The 16802-nt window shown below is 44.4% G+C and overlaps 1 non-coding gene across 1 annotated transcript; it reads left to right on the forward strand.

Moving 5' to 3' along the window:
* Positions 1–12686: 12686 nt before the first annotated feature.
* Positions 12687–12791, forward strand: LOC121983498. The gene has a single exon (XR_006112547.1). It is a non-coding gene; the product is annotated as a small nucleolar RNA R71 (small nucleolar RNA).
* The last annotated feature ends 4011 nt before the right edge of the window (positions 12792–16802 follow it).

Below are 16802 nucleotides of genomic sequence, written 5' to 3' on the forward strand. Positions count from 1 at the left end.
CGATATTTAACGTCGGAGCTCGACGGTCTTCCGCTCGGACGTTTATAGACGCCGGCTCATCTCTCGATATTTAACGTCGGAGCTCGACGGCCTTCCGCTCGGAAGTTTATAGACGCCGGCTCATCTCTTGATATTTAATGTCGGAACTCGACGGTCTTCCGCTTGGACATTTATAGACGCCGGCTCGTGTCTCGATATTTAACGTCGGAGCTCGACGGCCTTCCGCTCGGACGTTTATAGACGCCGGCTCGTCTCTCGATATTTAACGTCGGAGCTCGACGGCCTTCCGCTCGGACGTTTATAGACGCCGGCTCGTCTCTCGATATTTAACGTCGGAGCTCGACGGTCTTCCGCTCGGACGTTTATAGACGCCGGCTCGTCTCTCGATATTTAACGTCGGAGCTCGACGGTCTTCCGCTCGGACGTTTATAGACGCCGACTCGTCTCTCGATATTTAACGTTGGAGCTCGATGGCCTTCAAGGCTAATTTTGACGCTGCCGTTCAGCATAACCCTTGACCATCCTTTGAATTAATTTTGCTTCCTGCATTACAAGGACACGAGCTACTAGCATATACACAAAAATGAGTTACATTCGTGCACCTTTCATCCAGCTAGATAAGGCTGGAGATGATTTGCACTCCACGGTCGATCTAGCTGCCGCCCGTCTTCATCCTCCAAATAATATGCGCCCGAACGGAGCTTTTCAATAACCTTGAAGGGGCCCGCCCACGGTGCCTCCAGTTTGCCGACGTCGCCGACCGGCTTGACTTTCTTCCAGACAAGATCGCCGACTTGGAATGATCGGGGGATTACACGGCGGTTGTAACTTTGTTTCATCCGTTGCCGGTACGCCATCAGCCGGACGGACGCCTTGGCTCTTTCTTCTTCGACCAGATCCAGCTCCATGTTCCTCCGCTCGGCATTGTTTACTGGACTTAACCGATAATACTTTGCCAGATTCACAAGCCATACCCCGTACACAATGGAACAAGATGACACCGTCCTTTTCTTCATGGTAACAGCATGACATTTTCCCCAATCATGGTCAGGCGCGCGCAGAATGCGAAGAATTTCCCGATTGGTTACTTCGGCTTGACCGTTGCTCTGGGGATAAGCCACGGATGTGAAGTGTTGCTCGATTCCGTAGCTTTTACACCAAATCCTCTAGCATCTTCCCTGTGAATTGCCGCCCATTATCGGAAACCAATCGGCGAGGGATGCCGAATCGACAGATGATGTGTTGCCAGATAAATTTTTTGACCATCTGTTCGGTGATCTTGGCTAGCGGCTCGGCCTCCACCCACTTGGAAAAATAATCCACCGCCACTAGCAGAAATTTCCGTTGCCCGGTCGCCATCGGAAATGGACCGACAATATCCATTCCCCATTGATCGAACGGACATGAAACGGTTGATGCCTTCATTTCCTCTGCCGGTCGGTGGGAGAGGTTGTGATACTTCTGGCACGAAAGGCACGTAGATACTGTCCGAGCGGCGTCTGCTTGTAAACTTGGCCAAAAGTACCCGGCCAAGAGGATCTTCTTGGCCAACGATCGTCCGCCCGGATGTCCTCCGCACGATCCTTGATGTACCTCTTGGAGGATGTAAGCCGAGTCTTCCGAGCTCACGCATTTCAACAGCGGGCGTGAGAAAGCCTTTTTGTAAAGCTGATCGCCGATGAGTGTGAACCGACCGGCCCTCCTTCTTAACAGCTGGGTTTCGTTCTGGTCGGACGGCGTGGCTCCCGAACGGAGGAACTCTATGATGGGTGTCCGCCAATCGTTTGGAAATGTGAGGCCTTCCATCCGGTCGACGTGCGCCACCAACAGTACTTTTTCAATTGATTGCTGAATGGCGACCGGCGTTATTGAGCTCGCGAGCTTGGCTAACTCATCGGCTGCTTGATTTTCTGCTCTGGGTATCTTCTGGACAATAACTTCTTTAAAGTCAGCTTTGAGCTTCTCGAAGGCTTCAGCGTAGAGCTTGAGCCGAGCACTATTGATTTCGAAGGTGCCAGAGAGCTGCTGAGCGGCCAACTGCGAATCCGAGTGAAGCGTTACCCGACCGGCTCCCACATGCCGAGCTGCCTGCAAGCCGGCTATGAGGGCCTCATACTCTGCTTCGTTGTTGGTAGCTTTATAATCCAGCCGGACGGATAGGTGCATCTTCTCTTCTTGAGGGGAGAGTAACAATATTCCAATCCCGCTTCCGAGCCGAGTGGACGACCCATCCACATATATTCTCCACATAGCTTCGGGCTCCGGCCTTTGCACCTCAGTCACAAAATCGGCCAAGGATTGCGCCTTGATCGCCGAGCAGGGCTGGTATTGAATGTCAAATTCACTTAGCTCTGTCGTCCATTTGATGAGCCGTCCGGATGCCTCTGGATTTAGTAGAACATGTCCGAGCGGGCTATTGGTTTTGACAATAATGGTATGCGCTAGGAAATATGGACGAAGGCGCCGAGCGGCGAGGACCAGAGCAAAGGCTAGCTTTTCGAGCCCCGTGTAGCGAGATTCAGCATCTTTTAAAATGTGACTAAGGAAATACACAGGCTCCTCTCCGCTCGCCCTCACCAATGCTGAGCCGATTGCCTGCTCGGTCGAGGATAGGTAAATACAAAGTGGCTCACCAATAGTCGACTTGGCTTACACCGGGAGCGAATTCAGGTATGCCTTCAACTCTTCGAACGCCCGGTCGCATTCTTCGTCCCAGTAAAATTTTGTAGCTTTGCATAAGATCTTGAAAAAAGGAAGGCTCCGGTCGGCGGTTTTGGAGATGAATCTGGATAGAGCTGTTATCCGACCGGTCAAATGCTGCACTTCTCTTGTATTTCTTGGGGGCGGCATGTCTTGTAGGGCTTTCACCTTGCTGGGATTTGCTTCGATTCCCCGCTCGGTCACTATGTACCCCAGAAAACGCCCCCCTTTTGCTCCGAACAGGAACTTCTGGGGATTTAGCTTGACTCCATATTTGCGCAGCGTTCGGAAGGTTTCCTCCATGTCTTTGAAGAGATCTGCCGCTCGGACGGATTTGATGAGAATGTCGTCCACATAAACTTCTAGGTTCCGCCCGATCTGCTCTCTGAATACTTTATTCATTAAGCGCTGATATGTGGCTCCCGCATTCTTCAACCCGAACGACATCATATTATAGCAATAAGTGCCGTCGACCGTCACGAAGCTGACCTTCTCTTGATCTTCATGGGCGAGCGGCACTTGGTGATAGCCCTGATAGGCGTCGAGCATACAAATTAATTCACAGCCGGCCGTAGAGTCCACCAGCTGGTCTATCCAGGGCAGAGGATAAAAATCTTTCGGGCAAGCTTTGTTGAGATCCCGAAAATCTATGCACACTCTCCATTTGTTGCCCGGTTTGGAGACTAATACTACGTTCGCCAGCCAGCTTGGGAACTGAACCTCACGTATATGGCCGGCTTTAAGAAGCTTCTCCACCTCCGCCCGGATGATGACGTTCTGCTCGGCGCTGAAGTCTCTTTTTCTCTGCTTTACCGGCCGAGCGTCCGGTCGAACATGCTCGGCGAAATTTCGGGCAGTTCATGTGTCGACCAGACGAAGACATCATGATTTCTTCGGAGGCATTGGATCAGCTCTTCTTTCTGCTTTTCCTCCAGATCGGACGCAATAAAGGTTGTAGCCTCCGATCGGGATGGGTGAATCTGCACTTCCTCTTTTTCTTCATAAATTAAAGAGGGTGTCTTTTCGGTGATGGCGTTCACCTCGATCCGGGGCGCCTTCCGAGCGGAATTGACTTCTGCTCGGACCATCTCTATGTAGCATCGCCGAGCAGCTAGCTGATCTCCTCGTACTTCTCCCACTTTGTCCTCTACGGGGAATTTGATCTTCTGATGAAGGTTGAGACGACCGCTCAGAATTCGCTGAGCGCCGGTCGTCCCAGAATGACGTTGTAGGACGAGGGAGAGTCGACCACCACAAAATTTGTTGTCCTTGTCCTTCTGAGCAGCTCTTCTCCCAACGAGGTGGCCAGCCGGATCCGTCCGACCGGCTGAACTTCGTTACCCGTAAACCCGTAGAGCGGAGTTGTCATGGGTAACAGCTCGGCTCGATCAATTTGCAGCTGATCGAACGCCTTCTTGAATAAGATATTGACTGAGCTCCCCGTGTCAACAAATACGCGGTGAATTGTGTAATTGGCTATTACCGCTTTGATGAGCAGAGCATCGTCATGGGGTACTTCAACTCCTTCCAAGTCCCCTGGCCCGAAACTGATTTCCGGTCCGTTCGCCCGTTCTTGGCTGCAGCCAACGGCATGGATTTGGAGCTGCCGGACGCTGGCCTTTCTTGCTCTGTTAGAGTCTCCTCCGGTCGGCCCGCTAGCAATAACGTTGATCTCGCCTCGGGAGGTATTGCTTTTATTTTCCTCTTCCCGAGCGGACGGTCGAGACCGTTCTCTGGACGCTCGGCGATTCTCCTGCCTTGGGGAACGGTGCCGATCGGCTTCATGAATTCTCTGTCGCCTGTCGACTGAGGGAGACCGTCGTCCGGCATTCCATGGTACGGGATGAGACACGAAGGGAAGACTTCGACAATCCCTTGTGTTGTGCGTATCCGTTCGGTGGAAGGAGCAGAACATCGGAGTCCATTTCTTTTTGGCTTGGGGCGGCAGCTACCTCTTGCACGTGGGACCTGGCATGGGGATCGGATTGCTTCGGCCCTTGGTCCTCTGGGCGGCTGATGGGTTGCGTGTTGTTTCCGCTCGACCGGAGGAGCCCGCTCGGTTGGAATTTCTTTTTCCCTGGCCGCTTGTGCCTCTTCCACGTTGATGTATTCGTTCGCCCGGTGTAGCATGTGATCATAGTCTCGGGCGGCTTCGGATGAGTGATCGGAAGAAATCCCCCATTCATCATGGTTTCTGAGGTGGCCGTTGGAATGTCCATCGCCACTTGGTTGAACCGCTGGATGTAGGTTCGAAGCGATTCGCGAGCTTCTTGCTTGATGGCGAACAGGCTCACGCTCGTTTTCTGGTAGCGTCGACTGCTCGCAAAATGGTGGAGGAAGGCCGTTCGGAAATCTTTGAAGGTTGTGATGGATCCGTCCGGCAATCTCCGAAACCACCGTTGAGCCGAGCCCGAGAGGGTGATAAGAAAAACTCGGCACTTTACTCCATCTGTGTATTGATGGAGAGTAGCTGTGTTATCGAACTTACCCAGATGATCATCCGGGTTGGTTGTCCCATTGTACTCGCCGATCGTTGGAGGCGCGTAGTGCTTTGGCAGAGGGTCTCGTAGGATAGCCTCTGAAAATTAGCGATTGATCCGCTCGGGCGATGAGTCCGCTCGGGGGGCTTTCCCCTTCCTTTCATCTCGCCTAGGCATCTCATCCGAATAAGATCCCCTATCCCGGTGGGCTGCCACGGCTTCAGGGGTGCGGAACAGAGCCCGATGAAATGCGACGGTGGCAGGTGGTGCTTCCGCTCGGCCGCTAGACGCTGAAGTTGCTTGCTGCTCCGGCCGCTCGGCTGCTGCCTTCTGTTTTTGCTCCACAAGCTTGGCGGCCCTTATCTCAATCAGAGCGTCGAGTTCCTCAGTTGAAAGTGTCACCGCGTGTTGTCGTCCAGCCTCGTCCATTGTTTCCGATCGGATACAGGAGCGTTCCCACAGACGGCGCCAAATTGATCCTGTCCGAATCGCCGAACCAAAGGACGCTGGGCACGTGGAGCTCTCCTAGTCGATGACGCAGGCCTCCGAAGCTCCGGCGATCCTGCACAGAAGTCGGGCCGGGCAGGGGTTCCCGGCGGCGACCCTCCGACGCTCAAGTCAGGTAAGTAGTGGAAAAAGGAGCTCCCAAGCTTGTCCAAAAATTGCGTACCTCCGGCGAAGTCTACGGCTCTTTATATAGGGCGCTGAAAAAGCTCCTGCACGCCTATCGAGGCACGTGCGTATCCGCAGCCCATGCCTCGGTGTGTGCTTGTCAGAAAACTTACCTGACGCCATACTGCAACAGTCCCATCGCACCTTTGATGGGACAGCAAGATACCCCATTGTCAGACTAGGAGTATGGCTTAGTCATATGACTTGACGGCTGTCAGAAGATGTTCCTGTTCTCCTTCACCGCCAGCCGGGACGTACGTCCGGCCGGCTGGATGGAGAACATCATCCGGACGGCCTTCATCCCCTGCGCCGGCCGGACGACATGCCCCTCACGTCTCACCTGTCGACTTGCGCTGAGATGCAGGAGAGACTTCCGGGCGAGTGACTTTCTCTCGGCTCTGAGACATTGTTTCATTGAGCGTCGGAACCCCAGCCCGGTCAGGGCGCCTTTTACTACCGAATGTCCATTGGTCGGTCGATCGGTCTTATCCATTTCTTCCAAGTCCGGTCGGCTCACCCTTCTCCGGCGGGCTCCCTGGCCATTTGACCTCCACGTGGCGTTGACCCCTCGTTAGGGGGTCCCGGGCTCTTAACACCGGATCACTAAGTTTTCTCCTTAATCAACCCCCACTTAAATGGTGTTCCAAACAGGCCTCCTCTGTACCTCGACTTCATCCTCTCAAAACGGGTCATACGGACTCCGTTTAAATCCCGAAAAATTTCTAAAAATTCCTGAAAAATCCAATAATATTTTTCGTTGAATAACATTTATTATTTAATTTTTTACGATATCTTACATATTAACTCCTTGCATGTACTATCTAAGCTGAGTGTTGGAGAGCCTCTCTGGATCTATTTGTCATCCATCGAGCATGCGGTCGGATCGGCATTGGTCAAGTAGAATGGCCATGAACAACAGTTTGTTTATTTTTTAAGCCATATATTGAAAGATACTGAATCTCGCTATACTGGTCTGAAAAAGTTAGCTTATGCTCTGGTGCTTGTCGCTCGAGACTCTGTCCATACTTTCTTGCTCACTTAATCATTGTCATGATCAACAGTACCCTAGGAAAAGTCCTCCTCATCCTAGAAACATCTGTGCGGCTAATCAAATGGACAACCGAACTAAGCGAGTTTGATATCCAATATCAACCCCAAACGACGATCAAAGCTCAAGCCTTGGCTGATTTTATTACTGAGGTCCAGAACGTCGAGCCGACAACAACATGGAAAATATATGTTTATGGTTCGTCCGCACAACAAGGTAGTGGGGTTGAAATTATGCTCATTTCACCACAAGAAGACCGGATGCAACTTTCTATTCGACTGGATTATCGAGCCTCCAACAACGAAGTTGAGTATGAACCCTTGATAGCCGGCTTATAGGCAGCACGACATGTCGGAGCCACAAAAGTCCTTATTCACTCAAATTCTCAGTTGGCCGCCCAACAACTATCAGGGATGTTCGAGATTAGCACCTCCCGACTCAAGTTATATGTAGAAGCCTTCGAGAAGCTAAAGACAAATTTTCAAGAGGTCATTACACTGAAGATCCCTCGATCGGACAATCAAGCAGCAGATGAGCTGGCTAAGTTATCTAGTTCATTATCACAAGTCATGATCAGCCAACCGATCAAACAGGTCTTGCCGGTGGCGCACATTGACTGGCTGGAGGGAGTGGTCTGCTCGAGCAACTGGAGAACGCCATTGATCGAATTCCTCCGATCGAGTATCACATCGACTGATCGAGAGGTAGTGCGACTATTAAAGAAGAGGGCCAAACAGTTTATCTTGGTCAAAGATTAGCTATATAAGAGAGCCTTCTCCATACCCTTACTCAAGTTCGTTGGTGTTACGTCACTGCAAGTGTACGGTTACATCATCAGTAATAATAAAAGATATCGTATTCACAGGAACTGTTGATTAAGCACTAGTTAACTTCGCACGGAGAATTATCAAGACAAACACAAGATTAATTAGAAAGAAAGTAAGAGAAAGAAAGAGGAAAGAGAGATAATAGATCTTGAGAGGAGTTGAGCAAGAGGATGGTGGATGATAGATTCTAGGATTTCAGTTTCCTTGTAATGCTAGGTGATGTTACATAGATTGCTTAATTTCTATCCTCTATATTCATGCTCTTATAGGAAGTTAGATTCATTACTGACTCTCCCCTGTAGTGGATAAGCCGGCATGATCTACTACTCCATGTCTTATGCTACTAAATGGAAGTGATTCCTATGAAGTCCGTTAGTGGGGCAACCCTGTCACGATGCCCCTCGATCATACAACATAGAAACATACTAACACCCAATAACATAGAAATAGAAATAGAGATTATGCCCGATCCCTTATTTCCTTGTGGAGATTTGTTTCTCCTTTCAAGGTGATACCCTAGACATCCATTAGTAGGGCAGCCCTGTCACGAAGCCCCTCGGTCATACGATCTAGGGTATTTCCCCTACGGGATTAACAAATCTACACAACCATTTGATAAAACATTCAAAAGATATATATAAGCATTTACACACACATCATCAAACATTAACAAGGCATCAACAAGTCATTGAATAGAATCATGGTAAATCTACATAGTTTTACATCATCCATCATATCACAAATACTCCCTACATCCTAGATCTGGAGATCTACTCCATTGTAAAGGAAGAACAAACCTAAAACATAAAATAAAGCATACTTACAACCCTAGATTCAAGAAGAAGGGGAAGAAGAGATGCTTGCCGATGATTACGATGTCTTGGGGATGCCTCCTTGCTCCGGAGATGGACAAATCATGAAAGAATGGAGGAGAATGAAGCGCTAGGGTTTTCCCCTAAGGGGAGAACCATTCCCCAAGGAGAGGGACAAAGTCCCAAACTCAAGATGATTTGAAAAGGGGAGAAATCCACCTTTTATAGAGCAGGGCGTGGCCTCCACACGGCCCATGACACGGTCGTGTGGCCTTCACATGGCCGTGTGCATCTTCCTCTCGGCCAAGGTGACACGACCGTGTAGATTCACACGGTCGTGTGCTGCTTCTACACTGGATGGCCTACACGACCATGTGGCTCACACGACCGTGTGCTTCTTCTGCTCTGTCAAGGTTACACGACCGTGTGGATTCACACGGCTGTGGCCTTCTTCTCCTCTGCCAAAATCACACAGCCGTGTGGATTCACACGGTCGTGGCCATCTCTGCCTCTGGACTAGTGACACGGCCGTGTGGCTCACACGACTATGTTCTGCTTCAATTATGAAAATCCTGCATGACCGTGTGGCTCACACACCCTACTCTATTGCATGACCATGTGGCTCACACGGCCATGGTCCATGTGGCTCACACGGCCGTGTGGAGCTCACACACCCCTTGCACACCCCTTGTCTTGGCTCCGAATGACTATACTTCATTGCAACATCTTTTATACCATCAAGATAGGGTTTTCTCTGGTTTAAGTCTTCATAAAAATTGTAGATCTTGAAGTTATCTACAAATCAGTATAAAGAACAGCCCAAAACTCTACCCGACCACAAAGTTATGACCATTTTACTTTTGATTTGCAGTGTTGAAAATTCTACACGGCCTTCACACGGCCGTGTGACATTCACACGGCCTCAACACGGCCGTGTGATATTCACACAGCCTCAACACACCCCCCACATCGCCTCCACATGGCCATGTGGTCTCCACATGACCAAAACCTGCAAGAACTTAGTTTTCACATGCCCGTGACACTCTGGAAGCTCTAGACTTCATTTAAGCTCCGTTTTTACTCCAAATCACATCCTATCAATCAAAACAAGCAAAGAGCAGATCTCCGAACAAAATATAATGGAAGTATGATATTATAAAGAAATAGGGTGCAATAAACATAGATTATGCCAATGAAATACAAGTAGATGTGCGTCCAAACATACATAAAAGTGTATATAATCTACGTACATCACACCCCCAGACTTAAACCTTTGCTTGTCCTCAAGCAAAACCCGCAATCTAGATTTATGTGGTTAAAAATTTGCATTATAATATCTTGCAAATCAATCTAATTCTATCAAATGATTTCATTAGTGAGCAAGATACAAAAGTAGTTTGAGTATGGCCTAAGTAGTAGTCCTCCATACTCAGTGCAATAGTGGCCTATGTTTATCAAGTTTCAATCCCTAAGCCTAGTCAAGTCGTCATAGAACCGTATTCCTTATGCTCTCAGCGATAGGCACTTACCTTCCACACACTTGGTTCATCCTTCTCAATCTATCCAAGGTCTCAAAGGCGTGCTCGATATCAAGAGAAGCATAGCAGTTATTTCCTTAGTAATCTAACTCGGTCTCAAAGGGGTAGCTTGCTAGTTTCCACTCACGACAACTAATTTTTATATCCCTTATTCAATTTTTTTCTTTTTCATCATTATTTTTAAGTGATTGCAAGATGCAACACTTGGACACAAATGCATATAAGTGCAAATGTTGGGATATTTTGATTTTTCTAAATGAGTTGACATGATTCGAGCATCATCCAGTAACCAAAATGTAGTTTGAGAAATCACCAAGAAAACATTAGTACAAATCATATTTTATGAATCATGACTATTTTCAAAGTTTTCAACCATCTAAACTAGGCAAAGTGCATAGAAGTCCTAAAACAAGGCCAATACTTAAACTCTTATAGTAAAAACATTGCTCACTTCATGCTATCATAGATAGAAGGAGATAGATCACTAAACATAATAACGCCATAAGTAACCAATAAATCACATGGAATCTAGAATAAACGTGCTAGTATTTTGTAATAAGGAACAAATAATCATGATGTGATGTAAGATGTGACTAGCAAAAATTTTGTTATACAAAAAGAAGAAAACAAAAACAAAAACAAAAACTAAAACTAAAACTAAACTAAACCAAATGCATCTAATGCATCCCCCCAGACTTAAACTTTTCATTGTCCCAATGAAAACTAGAAATGATATATGCAGGATATTTATGAAGTTTAGAAAAGTTACCAAGTGATGAACTCCAAATGGTTGACATTCATGTTTTTAAAGATACTCCTCTATCCAATGCTCACATTCCTCCATAACTTTGAAAACTACAAAAATAAGATAGACAAGAAAAATTAAGTAGAGAATACAAGTTTATTATGAGGAAAAATATGAAACTAGAAAGGAACTAAAACATGAATGAAAGATTGAACTTGGGTTGCCTCCCAAGAAGCGGTTGTTTAAGGTCATAAGCTCGACCACCTCATTAGATTTAACGAAATTGCAATCTTGGAGGGGTAAGATATTTCAACACCCTCCTACCAAGGGCTCTTATTATAGAGGGAGCTTTCAACATTGGCATTAAAAAGTGAAGTATCACTCTCTCCATCTTCGTCTTCTTTAAAGTTCTTTCAGGTGGTCGAAGACGGTTTAATGTGAGCTTCCAATTATAGGCTCATGAAAATCTGTACACTCAGAAGAAATACAAATCTCCCACATACATGTTAAATAAGATAGAACCAAAGCCATATTAAGATAAGCAGAATAAGAAATGAAAACTAAATCACATCCAACAAAGTCGAATATAGGTACCTCTATAAAATTTTCTAAAAGATCACAAGAAGTACTAACCTTACTTTGCTGAGAGATACCTGAAGGTTCTAAACATGTGGATGTGACTTCCTTTGAATCAAATGATGGTTCTGGCTCTGGCTCAGGTGTTGATCCTACCAAAGGTGGTGATTCTTGAGACTCTGCCAACTCTGCTTAAGTCCCTACACATTGGTCCACAACATGTTCAAGCTTTGTAACTCTCATAATCTCTAAGGGTTGTGTGGACAAAGGAGGTGATTCTTGAGATGCTGCTTCCACAACACAGCTCCCTACACTTCCTTCCATATCATCATCATCAACACAAGCATCAAAAAACAAACCAACATCAATATCCTCAATAGGAGAATCAATTACAAGAGGATCAATATCTTCAATTGCAATTTTAAGTTGATCTACCACATCACATTCTTCATTTGAAAATTCAATTTCATCATAACACCCTATAAACCTAGATGGTAGATCTGAAAACTTGATATCCTCTACATTATCATCACAATCCTCTTCCGAAGAGTCTTCATCTTTATATACATCAGGAAATCTATACTCAACCATATTTGGATCATAGAATTTGCCAGGACTTTTATATTCATTGACCCTCACTAGACTTTGTGGAAAAGGAACCCTTAGTGAAGGTCTTAGGAAAGGAACTTCCTTTTTTTCCATATTCCCTTTGAGCTTGTGGAGGAGGTACAACTTGCTTATCTAGTGTTGGTGTGATCAATCATTGAGGAAAAGGTACTTGTGGCCTTTGGGAACTTCCTAGATTAATGGAACTGAGTTATTGTGGTCTTCTATTGTTCTCCTCAATTCTATACAAGTCCTTTCTCAGAAGTTCTTCATGATTCTTGCCACTTCTCAACTTAATATCACTACCATTTTCACTAGATCTTGTCTGTGTAGGAGGGGAATCTTATTTGAACCATTTTGAAATAATGCTATCAATCTTTTCCCCCAAATGTTTGAACCCCTCATTCTGTGACTTGTGAATTTCAAAATTCATAGATGGTTGAATTATAATTTGTTTGACAGGCTCTCTTATATTTATGGCTTGCACTTCTTGAATTTTTTAAGGAGATTCCATCCAACTTTTGTTTGACCATTCATGGAGGTTCAATGCCACTTAATCAATTAATGTATAAACTTTATCTACACTTGTCCATAAAAGAACCTCTAGCTGATGAATCTAACAAATACTTATCTGAGAAAAAAAATTCCCCTATTGAATATGTGCAAGGTCAGCCATTTCTTCAAACCATGATGAGGGCACTGTCTTTGAAGACTCTTGAATCTATCCCATGCTTCAAATAGTGATTCTCCATATGCCTGAGCAAAATTGGTGATGCAATCCTCATATAAATTGTTCTACTTGGAGGAAAAAATGATTCAGAAATTGCTTCTCCAATTGTTCCCAACTTGTGATGCTTTGAGGACGGAGAGAATATAACCAAGTCCTTGCTTTATCTTTGATGCTAAAAGGAAATGGCATCAATCAAACTTCATCTACTAACACTCCTTCACAATTCACCATATCACAAAGTTCTAGAAATGTCTCAAGATGTAGATAAGGACTTTCTGATACTTCTCCTCCAAATTTGTGACCTTGTATCATGAAAATTAACTCTAGATCTAGTTGAAAACTTTTTGCTTCAATATGAGGCTGCACAATGGGAGATAAAAATCTTGCAAAAATGGGTGCAGAGAAATCTCTTAAGGACCTACTTGACATGTTAGTGCTCATGGTATCTAAAAAAAATTATAAGGAAAAATTAAGAATACAGAATTAAAGACAAGAAATAAAATAAATAATGAAAACAAGAAAGAAAATGCAAAAAGAAAAAGAAAAATGTCTAGAGTAACTCATATGCTAATCAACTAATGTTAATTGAAAATAGTCCCCGGCAACGGCACCAAAAACTTGTTACGAACCGCAAGTGTACGGTTACATCGTCAGTAATAATAAAAGATATCATATCCACAGGGACTAGTTATAATCACTAAAGATGCCTCAAAAGCGAATTAGCTAAACAAACGATTAAAATATCATTTACAACTAAAGATTAGAAGTAAGGGTCAAATGGAGAAATTCAATTTTATAAAGGTTCTAGGAGTTTGGTTTCTTTGTGATATTCATCGATGTAATGCAATCTACCAATTCTTGTCCTTAATTGAAATGTATTTATAAGAAGTCACCGGTTATTTCCTATAGAAAACACCGGTCAAGGACTCACATCTAAACCTTAAATAATCAAAGAGTTATGATCCCTATGAAGTCCGTTAGCGGGGCAGCCCTGTCACGACGCCCCTCGGTCATACGACATAGAAACACATCACTAATCAATTCACATTAAGATATAGAGTTAAGCAAATCAATCCGTCCTACTTCTTTGTAGGTTCTTGCTTTACCCCTAAAGGTGATCCCCTAAAATGTCTGTTAGCGGGGCAGCCCTGTCACGACGCCCTTCGGTCATACAATTTAGCGAATTCCTCAACAAGATTCTACAAGAAATATAAACAACCAATCAAGAATGGTAATTATGCACAAAACACAATAATCTATACAAGATTGATTGATACAAAACATAACAATATCCTTGAATCAAGAAGATGGTAAATTCATGAATCTTACATTAAATTACATCACAAGTACTCCTTCCTAGAGCAAAAGATCTACTCTATAGAAGGCGAGGAAAGAATCGAAGACAAGAAGGTTAAAGACATTCCGATCCAAATCAAGAAAATAGAAAGGAATGCTTATCTCAATACGACGAGTGATCTTCGGAACCAATCCTCTGCTCTTGGAGTCAAATCTTGGATAGAAATCGCCTTCCGAATGCTGGAAACTCACCCAAGAATAGATCTCCCCAAAGGGAGAGCCTCCCTCGAGCTTATTTTCACATTCTTCTTTTCCTTTATCTTCACATGCACTAAGCGAGGAAGCCATTAAATCTTGTCCTGACCAATCATTAATATTTGATGTTATCCTGCAAATTATCTCATATGCTTCATCTAAGCTTTTCTTCATGAAAGATCCCCCAGATGCTAAATTCAACTGACTCTTATTTTTGAAAGAGAGTCCAATATATAATAATTGTACTATTAACCATTTCTCAATGCCATGATGTGGACACGAGTGCAAAAGGGATAAATATCTCTCCCAGGCTCGATGTAATTCCTCCCCTTCAAGTTGCTTAAAGTTCAGAATTTGATTTCTCAAGCGTATGGTCTTCTGTGATGGAAAATATTTGTCCAGAAATTTCTGCTCTGACTCATTCCAAGTTCTGATACTCTGAGGTATTAAACTATTAAACCACCTCTTTGCAGCATCCTTAAGACTGAAGGGAAAAACCAATAATCGAATAACATCAGACGGAACCTCCTTATATTTCATTATATTGCAATATCTGTGGAATTCCATGAGATGTGAACAAGGATTCTCTATCTTTAATCCCCCAAACTGGTATTGCTAAATTTTTGAGATAAAGGATGGTTTGAGCTTGAAATTTTTCGCTTGAATGTTTAGATGAACAATTGACCCTAATTCAAGGGTAGACCTTGGAGCTCCATAATCTTTCAATGGTTTGAATGCCATATTTGGGTTGCTCCTGTTCTTCTTAAAGTCTTTGCAAGATTTTCCTTCTATGGAATGTTCTATCAATCTCGGGATTAAGAGGAAGTAGATCTCCTGCAAAGTTAGATCTTCGCATCAAGAACAAGTCTAAAGAATTTGATTCAAAGAAAAGAAAAGAATAGAAAGAATTTGGTTTACAAAAAGAATTAAAGAACAATGTAATGAATGAATGAAAACAAAGAACGAATGTAATGAAAAAATACAAAACAGAATTAGAAAACTAGTTACAAATCAGATGTAAGGAAAGAAAAGAAAAGTTTTGCCTAACTCAATTGATAATCTCTAATGTTGTAAGCGTAGTCCCTGGCAACGGCGCCAAAAACTTGTTACGTCACCGCAAGTGTACGGTTACGTCGTCAGTAATAATAAAAGATATCGTATCCACAGGGACTGTTGATTAAGCACTAGTTAACTTCGCATGGCGAATTATCTAGACAAACACAGAATAGATCTTGAGAGGGGTTGAGCAAGAGGATGGTGGATGATAGATTCAAGATTTCGATTTCCTTGTAATGCTAGGTGATGTTACATAGATTACTTAATTTCTATCCTCTATGTTCATGCTCTTGTAGGAAGTTAGATTTATTACCGACTCTCCCTTGCAGTGGATAAGCCGGCATGATCTACCACTCCATGTCCTATGCTACTAAATGGAAGTGATTCCTATGAAGTCCGTTAGCGGGGCAGCCCTGTCACGACGCCCCTCGATCATACAATATAGAAACATACTAACACACAATAACATAGAAATAGAAATAGAGATTACGCCCAATCTCCTACTTCCTTGTGGAGATTTGTTTCTCCTTTCAAGATGATACCCTAGACATCCGTTAGTGAAGCAGCCCTATCACAACGCCCTTCGGTCATACGATCTAGGGTATTTCCCCTACGAGATTAACAAATCTACATAACCATTTGATAAAACATGCAAAAGATATATATAATCATTCACACACACATCATCAAACATGAACAAGCCATCAACAAGTCATTGAATAGAATCATGGCAAATCTACATAGTTTTACATCATCCATCACATCACAAATACTCCCTACATCCTAGATCTGGAGATCTACTCCATTGCAAAGGAAGAACAAACCCAAAATATAAAATAAAGCATACTTACAACCCTAGATTCAAGAAGAAGGGGAAGAAGAGATGCTTGCCGATGATTCCGATATCTTGGGGATGCCTCCTTGCTCCAGAGATGGATGGATCATGAAAGAATGGAGGAGAATGAAGCGCTAGGGTTTCCCCCTAAGGGGAGAATCCTTCCCCAAGGAGAGGGATGAAGTCCCAAACTCAAGATGATTTGAAAAGGGGAGAAACCCCCCTTTTATATAGCAGGGCGTGGCCTCCACATGGCCCGTGACATGGTCGTGTGGCTTTCACACGGCTGTGTGCATCTTCCTCTCGGCCAAGGTGACATGGTCGTGTGCTGCTTCAAAACTAGATGGCCTACACGACCGTGTGGCTCACACGGCCGTGTGCTTCTTCTGCTCTGTCAAGGTTACACAGCTGTGTGGATTCACACGATTGTGACCCTCTTTGTTGGTTGCTACTCGAAATATCATACTGGTTCCCCTGTACAAAAATTTTATATAAGTTCCGAACCATTCCTAACAACTATTATGTTCTTTAGAAATTAAATTTGGAATCGTAAACAGAGCTTAATATTATTGATTCCAAATTCAACTTATCTGTTCTTAGAGGTTTAGACTTGGATCGCAAATGAT

The sequence above is a fragment of the Zingiber officinale genome, chromosome 5A (assembly GCF_018446385.1).
Source record: "Zingiber officinale cultivar Zhangliang chromosome 5A, Zo_v1.1, whole genome shotgun sequence".
NCBI lineage: Eukaryota > Viridiplantae > Streptophyta > Magnoliopsida > Zingiberales > Zingiberaceae > Zingiber > Zingiber officinale.